This window comes from Papaver somniferum, unplaced genomic scaffold, assembly GCF_003573695.1.
Source record: "Papaver somniferum cultivar HN1 unplaced genomic scaffold, ASM357369v1 unplaced-scaffold_118, whole genome shotgun sequence".
Classification (NCBI taxonomy): Eukaryota; Viridiplantae; Streptophyta; class Magnoliopsida; order Ranunculales; family Papaveraceae; genus Papaver; species Papaver somniferum.
In genome coordinates this window covers 17,024,494-17,032,357 of record NW_020620825.1, presented here as the reverse complement: position 1 = coordinate 17,032,357, position 7,864 = coordinate 17,024,494, and the positions used below count along the sequence as shown (strand labels likewise).

Below are 7,864 nucleotides of genomic sequence, written 5' to 3'. Positions count from 1 at the left end.
CAATGGGAAGTAACCAGTGCTCTGGTATGCCTGTGATTGACTGTGCTGTCAAAAGACAGTCAATACTAGGGGCATATCAGTGAGCAAGCTGATTTTCCTCCCATTCTAATATATTGCATTGCTTTACTTTCTGTCACTAGAAAAGTAGAAACAACACCAGCTCCTTCCTTGTCCCTGTGGACTTCCCCTGCTTTTCATTATCTACTATCTGACCCTGTATACTTGCAGGTGTAAATATAACCATAGTTTTAGGTTTAATTCCTTAGCTACCAAGTTTTTGGCGCCGCTGCCGGGGACTCGGTAGCGGTGCTGTTGCTGTTTGCTCTTTATCTTTGCTCTTATTTTCTGCATTTTACTGCATACTTTTCATTGTCACTGCATATTTGCACTTTCATTGCATATCTTGCACATAACCTCATTCTTGCATCTTCATCTGTCACTCTTGCTGTCACTCTTACAAGTTATTTCCCTTTGCTCATTTGCTGCTCACTTGCTCTTCTAGCTTGCTGTGTAGTCTCTCCTGTACATATGCATTTTTAGCTCAATCTTCACTGTTGCCATTCTTTTGCATTGCATTCCATTCCTGTAGCATAATTCATAACTTCATACCACTATATCTTAAACTTGAATTTTTAGTCTAGCTGCATACCATCGTCATCTTAAACTAATTCTGCATTTCATTCACTTTAGCATCTTGCTCTGTAGCCTTAGCCTTCATCTCTTCCTGTAACTTAGCTCTTGTAATGATAGCTATGCATTGTCATTTTCAGCAACTTCTTAAACTGCATGTTCTCAGCAACTTTATATTCTGCATTCTGTAAGCATTTTCTCCATCTGCAATTGCACAACTGCATTGCAGTTCTTCAACTTTGCTTACTTTGCCCATGTTCTTTGTGTATTGATCACACACATTTAAGTGTGCAGGTAACTGGTGCTGCTGTTGGTTGTTGCCTTGCTTGCCAGAGCTGCTGGTGGGCTGTAGGTACACTTTGCTTACCTAGCTGCTGGGCTAGAAGAACCTTGTTGTTGGGCTGTAAGCTGCAGAAGGAGAGGAAATTGAACCAAGCCCAACTGGGCCTTGAGTGTTGAAGCCAAAGCTTAGGATGATCCAAAGCCCAACTGGGCTTTTGCAACCAAACTGAACAGCTGGGCTGTGCTTCAAAGGTAAGCCTAAACCCATTAAGAGAACCCAACCTGTGGGCTTCCATTTTTAATCTGTGGGCATGTAATAATTATTTTAATTTTAATTTTATTATTTGGGATTGTAATAATTTTAGTTTTATTATTTTTTTATTTTTTATTTTATTTTTTATTTTTTTATTTTTTTATTTTTTTTGTGGGTTTGTAATAATTAGTTTTATTTTTATTTCTTTCTTTATTTGGGCTTGTAATTTAGTTGTTTGTTAGGCTTGTAGTTTCTTTTAAACTAAAATTTGGGCTTCAAAACCCAACACAAAAAATAAAAAAAAAAATAAAAAAAATTTTGCTCCTAATTTCGAAAACCAAATTTTTAAACCCATAAAAACCAAATGTTACCCATAAAAACCAAAGTTTTCCCAAAAATCCAAACCCATTAAAAACCAAATTTTGGGCTTTGCAACATAGTTACTTAGCTTTTGAGGCAAATCATGTCTGGATCTTGGTCTACAGTTGGGGAATACAACAAATCCCTTAGAGAACTTGCGTATGGACATACTCCACGTTATGAACCTCCCATAGACCATGATGTCAATAGTCATAGGAATTATTATGGACATTTTCAAAGTCCCGAGCCTCAATACATGAACCCTAATGACTATTCACACATGCATCATTCGCCACAACGTGAAAATGAACATTTTGCTAGTGCCTCACTCACACAATCATCACTGATCGATCAATTAGAAGCTCGAATCGCAGCTTTAGAAATGCAATCACATGAGGAATCTGTCACATCTAATTTTCTTAGGCAACCTGAAATCTATGCATGTCCCGCATGTGGTAGTTTAGACCACCCTGTTGAGAATTGTCATATTTTGCATAATTTTAGGCAATCTAGAGAAATTCCAAGGTATGAAATGCCCATAAATTGTGAGAATGGTAGTCATTGGGACCATAATCAATCCTTTGAGGGTTGTGATCAATATTTTGTAAACCCTAATGACCATGCACGCATGTACCATTCACCACAATTTGAACATGAAGAATTTTGTACTCCCATGAATTTAGACTCCACCACAGAAGCTTTAAGACTCAGTAAGCAAAACTTTGATAGATCTACATCACGAATTCATGCATATTTAGATCAGATTTTGCTTCACCTACAAAAGGAGGAAATTCATGATGAAATGTATGTTGTCCCTAATGAAGTGTCTAGTCCCATTCATGTAAATGATGTTGAATATGAACCTAATTTAGAGGAACATGAATCGACTAATGACACCACCACTGTTAATGAGGACCAATATGCATGCTACCATGATGATGATTATGATGATATGTTAGAAGAACATGAAAATATTGTGGAACCTGTTGGTTCAATAACATATGGCTTCTCGCCCTCGACCTTCATGAATGTTGTTTTTTCTAATACTCATTGTAATTCATATGATTTTGATATTGACATGGGATTCGTACAATTATTCTGTGAAGATGAGCATGACATAGGAATAGTTGAATCTTCTGTAGACACTAATGTTATTATGCATGAAAATATATTTGATGTGTCTGATTCTCTACCTAGGTCACATTGTGATATTTCTCCTGATTTGCCGATGCATGAGAATAAATTTGTTGATGATGTTGATGACTCTGATTGTGATCTTGCCAATTTGTTTGATGATTGTGAGCATGTTGTGACACGTGTAGAAGACTTAGGAGATGTTGATGTGATTAGTAATGATGTGCCTATCTTCCTACATAAGTCACAATCTGATGGCCTTCCACCCAACCTAGATTTGGTTTGTATCCATATTGTCAAACCGATTTTTATGAAAATTCCTAATCTAGGATTGGAACTGTATGCTTCCCAAGTCCTTTTGGACTATTTTGCATCTAAGTATAATATCTTTGAGGAGCCACAGTTGGAATTAGCATGTTTACCCGTCCCTAGCAAAGTTCATTTCGAGCTAGACCTTGTGCATGATGAACCCCCAAAACTGCGAGATTTTGTTTCCAAAATTTTATCCGTTGAAAAATCCAGGTTTGGGGGTAGCTCATTTTGTTTCATAGCTTCACTTGCATGCCTATCATATTATTATTGTGTGAAGCTGTTGAAACCTCTACACTTTGTCTTTTGGGTTGATCCTCAACTCTTTAGATTGTTAGTGTACGGTGAATTTTTTGTATATAATCCAGTAGATAAAATTTCTTAAAACCCTTTTGTTCCTTTTGTATTTATTTTGCTAATCCAATATGATCTCGGCTGAAATATGTTGGATTTTTTTCCTTGAATAACGGAGTCTAATCTTGCTTTCGCCGAAATCGGGTATTCTCTTTCCTTTTTCTCTACTCAACATGATCCTCTTCATATGTTGTATTATAATTTTGTTCATATTTTGAAACATTGAGGACAATGTTTAGTTTAGGTTTGGGGGTGAAAAGTAGATACTTTGATAACATGCCATAATTGAAAACAAGAACTCCTTCTTTTTGAAAAAAATGAAAAATGAAAATAAAAAATTAAAAATTGAAAAAAAAAAAAAAAAAAAACATAAAAACATAAAAATGGAGCTCATTTACCTTGAAATGTTGACTCTTGTGCAAATATGTAATTTTTAGGAGTCTTAGTCTAGATATTTAGGCACCCTGATTCTAGCACAATTCACATAGTGATAAGAAACTTGCACGCGCACGATCTACCAAACATGTATAGCCTCGATCTTCAAGGTGTTTGATAGGAAGTTAGATTGCCAATCACTTTAGAATACTGAATGAGACTTGACTAGCTTGTTCTTTGGTTGGCTGGGATAGAAGTTGGAGGATACGTTAAGAAAAGCAACCATAGAATTTGACCGGATGCATTCGATAAGGGCCACCTCTTGCTAAGAGTCATGTAATTATGTTTTTCTTTTTGGTTCATGTATCAAAAGTGTCACTATGTTGTAAAGATCAAAGTTATTTCTTACAAAAAAAAAATAAATAAAAAATAAATAAAAAAAATAAATAAATAAATAAATAAAAATAAAAAAAATAAAAAAAATTTCAATCAAGTATTTATTCCATGTTTGTCATGTTAAAGACAATATTCTCTCTTGTTCCAAAAATAAAAGAGAGTAATCAATGTAAATAAGAGTCATGTAAATAGTCATATTTTTGTTGTAAATAGTCTTTAATAAGCAAGGAGGGCAGCCATCGATGTATACGCGGGTTAAAACTGAAATATCACAACTCATTGGGTGAACATTCACAATTCTCGTAAAGCCGGACAGCTAGCTTGGCTTAGAATTTGGTTCTTAGACTAAAAACTATCTCTTGGTGATTAGTAGTCATAACTTCAGGTCATTCTAGACACATGTGTAGATATACTTTACACTCTTATCACATGTCTTTTTTTGTTATCAGTGCTAGGATTGTGCCTTAGATAGCTAGATTGACATCTCCATTTTGCTGTGAGCTTAAACTGTCTTGCACATGTCACATTTGATGGAATCTGAGCTTATATTTTGACCTAGAACTTTGTAGGTACGTTCTAAGCAAACCTTCACGAGACTTCACTCGTCCACTAGGGACACTTAGTGGTTTAAAAGGCTTAGTGCATACGCTAAATGCATTCGAGAGACCAGCGACAGTGGTATAGGTAGGATTTCCTTAGTTTTGTTTTACTTGAAGACAAGTAAAATTCAGGTTTGGGGGTATTTGATGAGTGCTAAAAAGTGCATATTTTTATATATTTTTCTTGGCATTTAACTCATCTTCTGTGCATTAATTCTACATTTTATCCCATATTCTGTATTTTCATTGTTTTCAAGAATAAATATTTTTATTAATTAATTTTGCATTTTTAGGTAATAAATAAAGTTAGATGAATTGCGGAGCGGAAAAGAGCAGAAAAGTAGTGAAAAGCCGGGAGGAATTACGCAAGGAAGCCGCGAAGAATGGTGCGCACAAGTCCAAAGAGCTAGGAATGGGCTCAAGAAGGAAGAATTGTTCTTAAAGAAGATATGGGCTTGGCATACCCAAGGCCCAAAACCCTTACCCAAACCCATTTTCTATATCCATAACCGCCTCCATTCTCAGCCGTTAGATGGGACTACATCGAAATCCTACGGTCGCTCCTTCGTAGAGCATCAAAATCTGAAGTCTCTGACAAACACCACAGCGCCTAAATTCCAAGCCATCAAAACTAGATACTCCCGATCTACACTACATTACCTAACATCATCTAACACCGTTGACTTCGTTGTGTTTCAAAATCCAACGGTTGCAGCGATTCATCTCTCATCTCACCGTTAGATATACCAACCATCTTCGCATCCCGCAGCTCAGAGTCACAGAACATCAAAATTTGATGAAGCCGCTCAACACTCTAAAAACCTAATACCCATACCTCCAAATCGACCACTTCTTCTTCTTTTCTTTCTTTCTTCTTCACCCATCCCTGTTGCAGAACCAACACCACCTACCCTGCCACTGCCATCGCCACCACCTACTCCATAGCCACCTAAACACCACCAAACACCTAACCCTTCATCATTAGCACACTCTACACCTCCCTCAACAACCAATTTCACCTCCTCTCACGCCACAGAAATCCTAGGTGTGAAATAGGTGAAATAGGATGATGAGATGGAGATAATCAGAGGCATGGAGAGGAGCAGGAGACTAAGGATAAGAATGGGTCGAAGTCAGTAGCGTGTAATCGCATCAATTTGGGTAAGCATTTACCAAACCCTAGTTCTGTCAATTTTGGGGTTTTTACATAAATCCTAATTAGGTTGAGATAGAGCATGGAGAAGATAAAGTGGGTGATATAGGGTAGGTAATTGAACCTAACTGTGATTTTCTGTCACATTAGGTAGAACCCTAATGTCTACTGTTTTGGGAATTTTTGGGTGAAAAGGGTGTAAACCCTAATTATGTAATTGGGTATAAAAGGGGATATTGGGTGAGTGTTGGAATCATGCCTGGATTAACCAGAGCATCAGTAGAATAGTTTAGTTTTGTTATTTCCATGATCTGTAGCTTTGAGGGTTTCAATCTTTTCAATTCCATGATTCTCAATTCAAATGCATTGTTAATTTTAGCTGTTCTGAACTCCAACATGTATTTAATTTGAGTGTGTGATTGTTACATTTTATATCAAGCTCCTGTTCATGTTTATCTTGATGCCTGTTTTGTTTGAGCAATGGGAAGTAATCAGTGCTCTGGTATGCCTGTGATTGACTGTGCTGTCAAAAGACAGTCAATACTAGGGGCATATCAGTGAGCAAGCTGATTTTCCTCCCATTCTAATATATTGCATTGCTTTACTTTCTGTCACTAGAAAAGTAGAAACAACACCAGCTCCCTCCTTGTCCCTGTGGACTTCCCCTGCTTTTCATTATCTACTATCTGACCCTGTATACTTGCAGGTGTAAATATAACCATAGTTTTAGGTTTAATTCCTTAGCTACCATTCACTATCGGGCATGGTTACTTTATTGTCTACAACTCTACCACTCTTAAGGGTTCTAACAGCATTCACTTGATTCGATGCACCTAATTCATGAACTCCTCTAGGGTTGGGTTGGGTTTGACTAGGAAACTTACCCTTTTCTCTCAAAGAATCACTTATCATACCAACCTGGGTTTTTAACTCGGAAATAGCCTGACTATTTTCTTGTCCTATCCTGTTACTAGCTTGTAGACTTTGTTCTACGGATAACTGAAATTTTGCAGTTTGCTGAGTTAACAAGGCGAGAGATTCCTCTAAACTTAGGATTTTCTTATCTAACTGATTCTGAACTGAGCTAGTCCTGAAGGATTCTTAGTATAGCCAAAACCTGGGGGAGCATTAGAATTACTAAACTGACCTTGACTTTGGCCCTTAGATCACGAAAGGTTCGGATGGTTTCTCCAACCAGGATTATAGGTTTCTGAATATGGGTCAATTTTTTGACGGTTATCAAATCTAGTGTTATTATAAAGAGCATTGGCTTGCTCTTCAATATTCTGGCCTTCCCAAAAAGGCTCCTCTCTACCACTAGTCTGGCCCACTTCTAAGGCTTCTAACCTTTTTGCTATAGCAACAATTTTGGCATCTGATTCATAGCCTCCTTCTACCCTATTAACGTTTCCTCTACTTAAAAGAATTGTTTTCTGGGGTGCCCTACTATTTTCCCATTGCTGGGTTTTTTCGGCGATTTCATTAAAAAGTTCCATCGCCGCATCAACAGTTTGGTTTTCAAATCCACCAGTGCATAGAGACTCAACCATGGTCGTTGTGGAATAATCTAAACCCTCATAAAGGATCTGAACTAGCCTAACCTTTTCTAAACCATGATGAGGACACTGGGATAATAAATCATTGAACCTTTCCAAATACCTATATAAATATTCTCCCTCTTGTTGTGAAAATGTGCGTATTTGCGTCCTAATAGACGATGTTTTGTGCCTAGGGAAAAACTTATTGAAAAAGGCAGATGTAAGTTGTTCATATGTCTCAATTGACTCGGAGTCCAAAGTATATAGCCACGACTTGGCCTTATATTTCAGGGAAAATGGGAATAACCTAAGTTTCAAAGCATCATCATCTAGGCCTCTAATTCTTAAAGTACTACAAATTTCCTCAAAATCCCTAACATGGTAATGAGGGTTTTCATTTTCTTTCCCTCAAAAGATTGGGAGCATCTGTAAGGTCCCAGGTTTCAGTTCATGGGGTGCCTCCGTTTCAGCTAACTTAATA

At 37.1% G+C, this 7,864-nt stretch overlaps 1 pseudogene; it reads left to right on the top strand.

Annotated features, from left to right (window-relative positions):
• The first annotated feature begins 7,453 nt into the window (after positions 1-7,453).
• On the top strand, positions 7,454-7,553 carry LOC113330758 (annotated as a pseudogene).
• Positions 7,554-7,864: the final 311 nt, after the last annotated feature.